This window comes from Onychomys torridus, chromosome 23 (genome assembly GCF_903995425.1).
Source record: "Onychomys torridus chromosome 23, mOncTor1.1, whole genome shotgun sequence".
Lineage (NCBI taxonomy): Eukaryota > Metazoa > Chordata > Mammalia > Rodentia > Cricetidae > Onychomys > Onychomys torridus.
This window is the reverse complement of record NC_050465.1, coordinates 15,455,029-15,462,871: the sequence shown is the minus strand read 5'-3', so window position 1 is coordinate 15,462,871 and position 7,843 is coordinate 15,455,029. Positions and strand designations below refer to the sequence as shown.

At 37.7% G+C, this 7,843-nt stretch overlaps 1 pseudogene; it reads right to left on the bottom strand.

Annotated features, from left to right (window-relative positions):
- Positions 1–3,074: 3,074 nt before the first annotated feature.
- On the bottom strand, positions 3,075–3,170 carry LOC118573548 (annotated as a pseudogene).
- Positions 3,171–7,843: the final 4,673 nt, after the last annotated feature.

Sequence of the window (7,843 nt, the reverse complement as noted above, 5' to 3'; positions counted from 1 at the left end):
TGGGATTGAAGGCGTGCCCTACCACCATCCGGCTTATCTATGCTAATTTTAATGCACATCAGCAAATAACTCACTAGAAGATAATTCATCAGTATACACAAGGTTGGACATTACTAGCTATGAAACAAATTTTAAAAACCACCCCACTAATAAATACATATTTTAGAGATGATGAAAAAATTGCTTTGCTAGACTTTTCAGGTTTCTGAAGAAGCATACCACAGTTCAAAAGGAAGATAACAAAATTTTGTGAAACCAAACAGATAACAGAATTTTATCACTTTTTTCCATTCACAAAGGAAATAATAATCAAAAGAATTTTTTCCCTCATCATTTGATTCATAAAAATTTCCAATACATTTCAATTTCTTCTGTACCATATTATCCACAACTTCGGAATTCATATATTTGTCACCAAATTAACTTTTTATGTGACATTTCTCAGCATAAATGCTTGTTCTGCATTGTTTCACTTTATAATGCAATACCCATGCTTCCACCACTGGCTTTTGCAATTATTTTATCTGAAATCTAATAACAGTAATGAAGAGAAAATGTCTTAGATACTACACAACATTTTAAGAAAGAGGTTTCAGCATTAGCTCGTTGTTATTCACAAGTTAAATAATGAAGATGCATAAATTTATTAGGTGAAACATTTTCATGTTAATGTATGATGAGTAGAAAAATTTAAATCTTTTTCAGAGTGCTGTTTGTCCTGTTGTCAAGATGTTTCTTTTTTCCCCCTCCATCAGAGGGAACTCACCTATATTACATTTGATAACATAATTTATTAGCATTTTATTGTCATATTTTAGCAAAGAAATCAAAACCCATTGTTGTAAAAATGGAGTATCAAGGAAATAGTAAAACTTTCTGAGAAGTAATTTGGATTGGGCATGTCATTTAAAGCTCTAAAATACTGGTCTGATTTTTATAAAGACTATCCAGGAATAAAAAAATTAAGTCTGAATTCCAATTTAAAGCAAGACGGGATGTGAGGAGTGTGCAGAAGGTAAAAATACTTGGTACCAAACCTGACTATCACAGTTAGATCCATGATACAAACACAGTGGAAGGAAAGATCTAATTCCTCCAGCTTGTCCTCTAACTTCTACAAATGCACACACATGCTTTGGCATACATAAAAATACCCCACAAACACAGGTACACACCTCCAAATAAGTAAGTTAGTGAAATAAAAAATAAGAGACTAGTGTATGCATGTGAGTATGTGTGTGCCTGTGCATGTGTGTGAATATGCATGTGTGTGCATGTCTATTTGTTATTTATAGCAGACTAAGCATGATTTGGAGAAATACACATGTTATTTATTTGTGAAATTTAAATTCATGAAATAATATTTTAATTAAAGTACTTCATGTTAAGACCCGAAAATCTGATGGATATTTACTTGGTATTGGCAAAATAATGGCCATTTTAATTAATTTAGCTAATTTTCTAAAATAAACGTTTGATTCAAGGCATAGAGATTAACTTTAAAGAGCTCTAACACACAAATAAGTAAATTAATGATGCAGTAAATTCAGAAAAGAATATTTTTCTATCATTAGAAAACTAGGTGGCTGAGCAAGCCAGTAAGCAGCACCCCTCCATGTCCTCTGCTTCAGCTCCTGCCTCCAGGTTCCTGCCTTGTTTGAGTTCCTGTCCTAATTTCTTTCGGTGATGAAAAAAAAAAATATGGATGTATAAACCAAATAATCCTTTCCTTCCCAACTTCTTTATGGCCATGGTGTTTTATTTCAGGAATGGATGCCCTAAGACAAAGGCCTTGGATAAAGTCACATTAGGTAGATCATGGAAAGTCTTGAAAAGTGTTTTAAGTCACATAAGCTTTATTGAATGTGTCAACCAACAATAGCAAACTATAAATGGAAAATGCTCCAAGACAGACCATAAATGATGCCATAAAATAAGACTGAGTAGACAAAAGATTGAAAATGGCGGAACACATGGGGAGCCACATGCCTCTCAAAGGAGTCTGGGAGACCCACGGAGGATTCTAGGGGAGACAGGGCAGCAGGAGGAAGAGACTGCAGAGTGCACAGTATCCCCAGAACAACTGAAATAAGGCAGGTCTCATGGGAGATAAGAGGAGGTGGAAGCAGCAACAGGCATGGAGTGTAGCCACCCCTGCTGCTGACACACGGCTCCCCAGCCTGCTGGGGCCACAAAGCTGTGACTGTGCCTGCCCTCCTATCCTGGGACACACTGCCCAGCCACCCTGCCCTGAACAACCACAAGGCATCTGAGATGAATCATTTTCTGGATTAAGTCTACTCTAAAGACTTCCACGGCTGGTGCTGTCACAAGAGGCCAAGTTGATGTCTATGGTCTGTCACAGCAGGCTGTGTTGATATGACCGTGGTCTATGTTGCTGCCAATGGAAACCACGTTGATGTCCATGATCAATGCTGCTGCTAGCGACCAGATTGATGTCTGTGATGTGAACTACCACTGGAAAACTTGTTGGCATCCACCACCATCTGTGTTGCCACTGGAAACTGTGGAAGTTCACAATCTGTGCTGCCTCGGGCTGGCTGCCATGGGCAGGGAAGCGTCTTTTGCAGTGGTGTCGAGGACAGCATACTCATAACTGAGAATGAGGAACATTGAAGGCCAACCCCCAACCTTGCCAATGAAAAGAAACAGTCCAGACAGTAAGCTATTGAAGAGAGTCCTTAAAATTTGTGATGAAGATGCTGAGGCGTAGCCTATCACAGTCAATAGCTTCTGGAGGGATTGGGGAGGGGGGCGAGTTTTCTTTAAGGGTTGAACATAGAAGTTTGACCATGCTCCAGTGAGTATATAGGCAACACAAATTTGACTTGATGGATTTTTGCAGTTTGTTTTTGTGGTTTGGTTTTATTGAGGGGGTCCAAAGAGGGGGTGGTCCTCAGAGGAATGGGACATTGTATGAAATTTCTAAATTAATAAAATATAATAAAAATATAATGTTGGAGGGGAAAGAAAAGAAAACTAGGTAGTTTAGTAGAAATAACTTAAAAGCATTAGAAAATATTGACTAAAAATCTAAACAGAAATGACTTTATCAACATATAAATAGCTTTTTAAAATGGGAAATATGGAGGGGCCATGCTAATCTTCTCTGTATCATTACAATTTTAGTATATGCGCTGCCAAAGCGAGCATAGAAATGTGACTCAAGACAATATAAAATCAATTAACATTTTGTGTAATAATAAACATATAAAAACATAAGATACATTATCCAGGTTGATATATTTATTGAATTTAATTCACATAAATTATCAGCAATATTATGGGAAATAGAGTATTGCCTCAAACCCTAAAGCTTCTCATTCCCTTTAAGAAACAATTATGTTTCTAGAAGGTCTGGAACATGAAAATCAGTTGTTTCTTCATCTTTTTATATACAAATGGGTCAAAAGCATGTACCTGGTTGTCGTGATGTTAGGCTAAGTTTGGAATGTTAGACATAATTTAGTGTGTACAAGAAAGCATTCTGTGATCATTGCACTCTTCCTTATTTTAATAGGGTAATAAGTATTTGTGAAAACAGTATTATTATGAGAGTTAAAATTATGTAAAATTCCTTTATTCTGAATATACAATTCATAACTAAGAAGAAATGAAAAAATACTAAAATATTAATTTGAAAATATTTTTGTTATTCTTTAACATGTAAAATAAGTTTTTATTAAATTTATTTTTAGTTAAAGTATAATCATATCCCTTCCTCCTTTTCCTTTTCTCCCTCCAACTTCAAATATCACCCTCTCTACTCACTCTTTAATTTGTGCTATCTTTACCTTTGGTTATTCATGTTACATATATATTCATGAATTAATAAATATATTAATATAATCTGCTGAGTATATTTAGTATGGTTGTGTGATTATGAGATAAGGCTGATGACTTTGTATTGGATAACCAATTCAGGGGCTCATCTCTAAGACATACCAATTCTCCCTTGCTCAGATGTCATTTGTTGCTTATAGTTATTTTAGTAGTCCCAGGACTCATTGAGAGTTCCTCTTTCATCCTTAGTATGTTTACTGATATCGTTATTGTTCTGGTATTGTTTAGGTAGCAATATGGTTGAAGTGTCATGGATGCAGCCTCCCTGTCAGCCCCAAGAGACACAAGCTCACAGCAGAATTATTGCTCTCTTGCTCTTCCACACTCCGTACCCTCTTTCCTATATGTTCACTGAGTCTTAGGTGTAGGAGTTGGGTTGTAGGTGTATTTGGGACTAGACTTCCCATAATAAGCTTATCTCTGAATTATAACCAATGAAGACTTTACAGAAAGAAACAAACAAGAGTATGAATTTTGAAGTGTGTGGTTGTGGTAATATTATGTTCCCCAATATATTGTACACCCTAGTAAACTTCTCTGAGGTCAGAGAACAGAACAGCCACTAGATAGACATAGAGGCCAGAAAATGGTGGCACACACGCCTTTAATCCTAGCATTCCTGAGGCAGAGATGTATCCGGATCTCGGTGAGTTCAAAGCCACACTGGATACAGCCAGGCATGGTGACACATGACTTAATCCCAGGAAGTATTGGCAGGAAGCAGAAAGGTACATAGGGTGTGAGGACCAGAAAGTAGAGGCTTTTAGGCCTTTTAGCAGCGGTTCAGCTGAGATCAATTCGGATGAAGACTCAGAGGCTTCCAGTCTGAGGAAACAATGTTAGCTGAGAAGTTGGTGAGGTGAGTTAGTTGTGGCTTGTTCTGCTTCTCTAATATTTCACAATTCACCCCAAGATCTGGCCTTGGGTTTGTTTTTTTATTAATAAGACCTTCTAACAATTCATGCTACATGTGGTAGGGGAGTGCTTCCCAATTTATAACTTAACTAATGATAAATTTACAAGATTGATGGAAAGTTTCAATTAATAAAATGATTGGGATGGATGACATGATCAAGATCATTGCTAATTAATAATGATACTGGTATTAAGTGTTTTTATTAAAATAAAAATATTACAAGAACATTAAGGAGATCAATGTGTGTAAAGTGTATTAATGTTGTTTGTTAATATTCAAACCAGGAGGACCTATGCTTTGCTTTTTCATTGGTTATTATTTTTATTAAACAAATTTACACATGCATGTCTATATTATTACTCTCTCCCCTAACCTGCTCTTATATCCTTCTCTTATTCATAACACCATGTTTTTCCCCAGTCCTTACCAATCTCTTTCACAAGTTCATGACTTTTGATTTTTGTTTCAGGACCCATTTAGTTTAACAATGGCCATCTGTGTATCTGTAAGGTAATGTCCATCTGATTCTGGTAGAGTCATTAATGGGTACACAACTAGAGAATTATAGATGCTTGAAACTAGCAGTACAAACAATTAAACAGTGAGGAATGATTCAGTCTTCTGATTCCTTCCTCCATCAATACCTGGAAATAATCCCAGTCTTTTGCAGAGTCAGTATATATGGGTTCCCTTTTATCTTCACAGTCTGCATGTCCACCAGTCCATGAGAACAAAGGGGACAGAAACAACAACAGAAATTCTCAGATGTCCCATGAACATGATGGGGATAGTCCTCCAGGATATGACTTCAGTGAATCATCTCCACTTTATTTTTGAGTATAGAAAATATGTCGAATTGAGGAGTCTGGGGACAAAACCTAATTTGCATTAAGTGGCATACTCCTATCATATTGCTTTGTATGTAGCAGCAGGGTCCTATAGCAAGGATCCTAGTACCAATTTTAGTTGCTATATGTGCAGCAGAGGGAAAGCTTCCAGCAAGAAACTGTGCCAACCATCCCACTAGAGATATATCAAGCATTTCAGATAAAATTAGTACTCTGTGTCTAGAGATATTCTCCAGATAAGGGCAGGTGGAGTTTTGGAAGTCTTGCTGGGGAGGGGCGTCTCTCACATTGGTGAGCTTTGAAGAGAGCTGCCAGGGCATGATAGACTATAACCTCTGACCATCAAGGTCTGCCAATGAGTGTACACACTCAAAATTTGTCCAAAAAACAATGTGTTGCAACAAAGTGTTTCCATCTTCAAGAAATTTCATTCTTTTTATCCCCTCTTCAGCAATGTTTCCTGTGCTTTGGATGGGAGGGTACAAATATCTTTCTGCTGTGGATATCGCTCTGTGTAAATAAAATTCTGATTGGCCAGTGGCCAGGCAGGAAGTATAGGCGGGACAAGAGAGAAGAGAATTCTGGGAAGTAGAAGGCTGGCGGGGGGGGGGGGGGGGGGGAGACACCTCCAGCTGCCGCCATGAAAAGCAACATGCAAACACACTGGTAAGCCACAAGCCGTGTGGCAAGGTATAGACTAACAGAAATGGGTTAATTTAAGATAGAAGAAGCAGATAACAAGAAGCCTGCCACAGCCATACAGTTTGTAAGCAATATAAGTCTCTGTGTGCTTTCTTGGTTGAGTCTGAGCGTCTATGGGCCTGGTGGGTGAGAGAGATTTGTCCTGACTCTGGGCCAGGTAGGAAAACTCTAACTACAAATGGCACCCAATGTGTTGGCAAGAGTTTCCACCTAAAACCTGAGAAAAAAGATTCTAAGACGGAACTAAACACAGCTTCCTAGTTGTCTCTCTCAAGTTAGCGGCAGCCTGCCTCTTTGAGCTACTATGGTGGGTTCCTGGCGTGTGCATCTGACCTGCAGTGTGGCAGGAGTGAGGAATCTACAAGCGGCACTTTACTCTGCTGCATGGTGGATTTAGCCTTTGCTAGTTAAAAAAAAAAAAAAAAAAAGAAAAAAGAAAGTTTCTGAGCTATGCGCTGCTTTGATAGAACTGCTTCTGATAGTTGATGGTACATATGGCTCCAGACACAGAGCTGGTGGTAAACTGTACCACCGCCATGTTGGGAAGCTGAGGTGGGCGGAGCCAGCAGCCACAGTGGTGTTTCAGTCTTACAAAGATGGATATTACACAGAGAATCTGGTTTGTCTTGTCTTTGGGATTTTTAACTGCAGAAAAAGATTTGATTGTAAAAGCTGTTGAGTTAAACAAATATGTAAATTTTAAAGGTACCTTGACTTCAAAATTTAGATATAAGGATATGTTGCTTTGGAAAAGAGTCTCTGCTTTTGTTTCCACAGAAAGCCAGAGGCTGTGGATTTGTTCCAGATTAAGATACATCAGGTTTGATCAGCCAAGACCACCTGAAAGGTCTCCGATAACACCATGGCCCAGATGATCCAACATCCAGAATGGTTTCAAGGCAACTGGCTCAGAGGTTTACCCTCACAGACTACTCCATAATCCTAAAATTTTCTTTATGCCCCCATAAGATACAGCGCCCCCCTCCAGCAGGAAGTAGTAAGAGAAACTATGCCCACATTCCCAAAATTATCAAGCTGGCTTTGGAGATGGAATTGGCTCACTCCTTCTCTAAACCCAGACATATTGCTAAAAGAAAAGGTTAAGAGATTCTTGTGTCCCAAATCAGAAGAGCCCTCTGGTGTGGGACAGAGAAAAAACAATATTTTTCTTTAAAGCAGCTTGAATATAAATGCGATCTCTTTCTAAAGAAGAAAAGGGGATATTATATAGATATAATAGGATGAAAGGGTAGATTAAGAAAGGAACTTACTTCTAAAGAGCAACAACTTGTTTAAAATGTTTTACATTGTTATAGATTTTAGTCTATTGATACAAACTTAAAGTTCATTTTGTTATACTATGTATATATTTCTACTCTTGTTTAAGGTATTGTGTTTGTATAGCTCATTTAAAATTGTAATGGATAATTAAAAACAGATTAATAATTAATCATCTGTGATAATCATACTCATAGCCATGTTAGTTAAGTCTTCTAGGTATACATAGAAATAT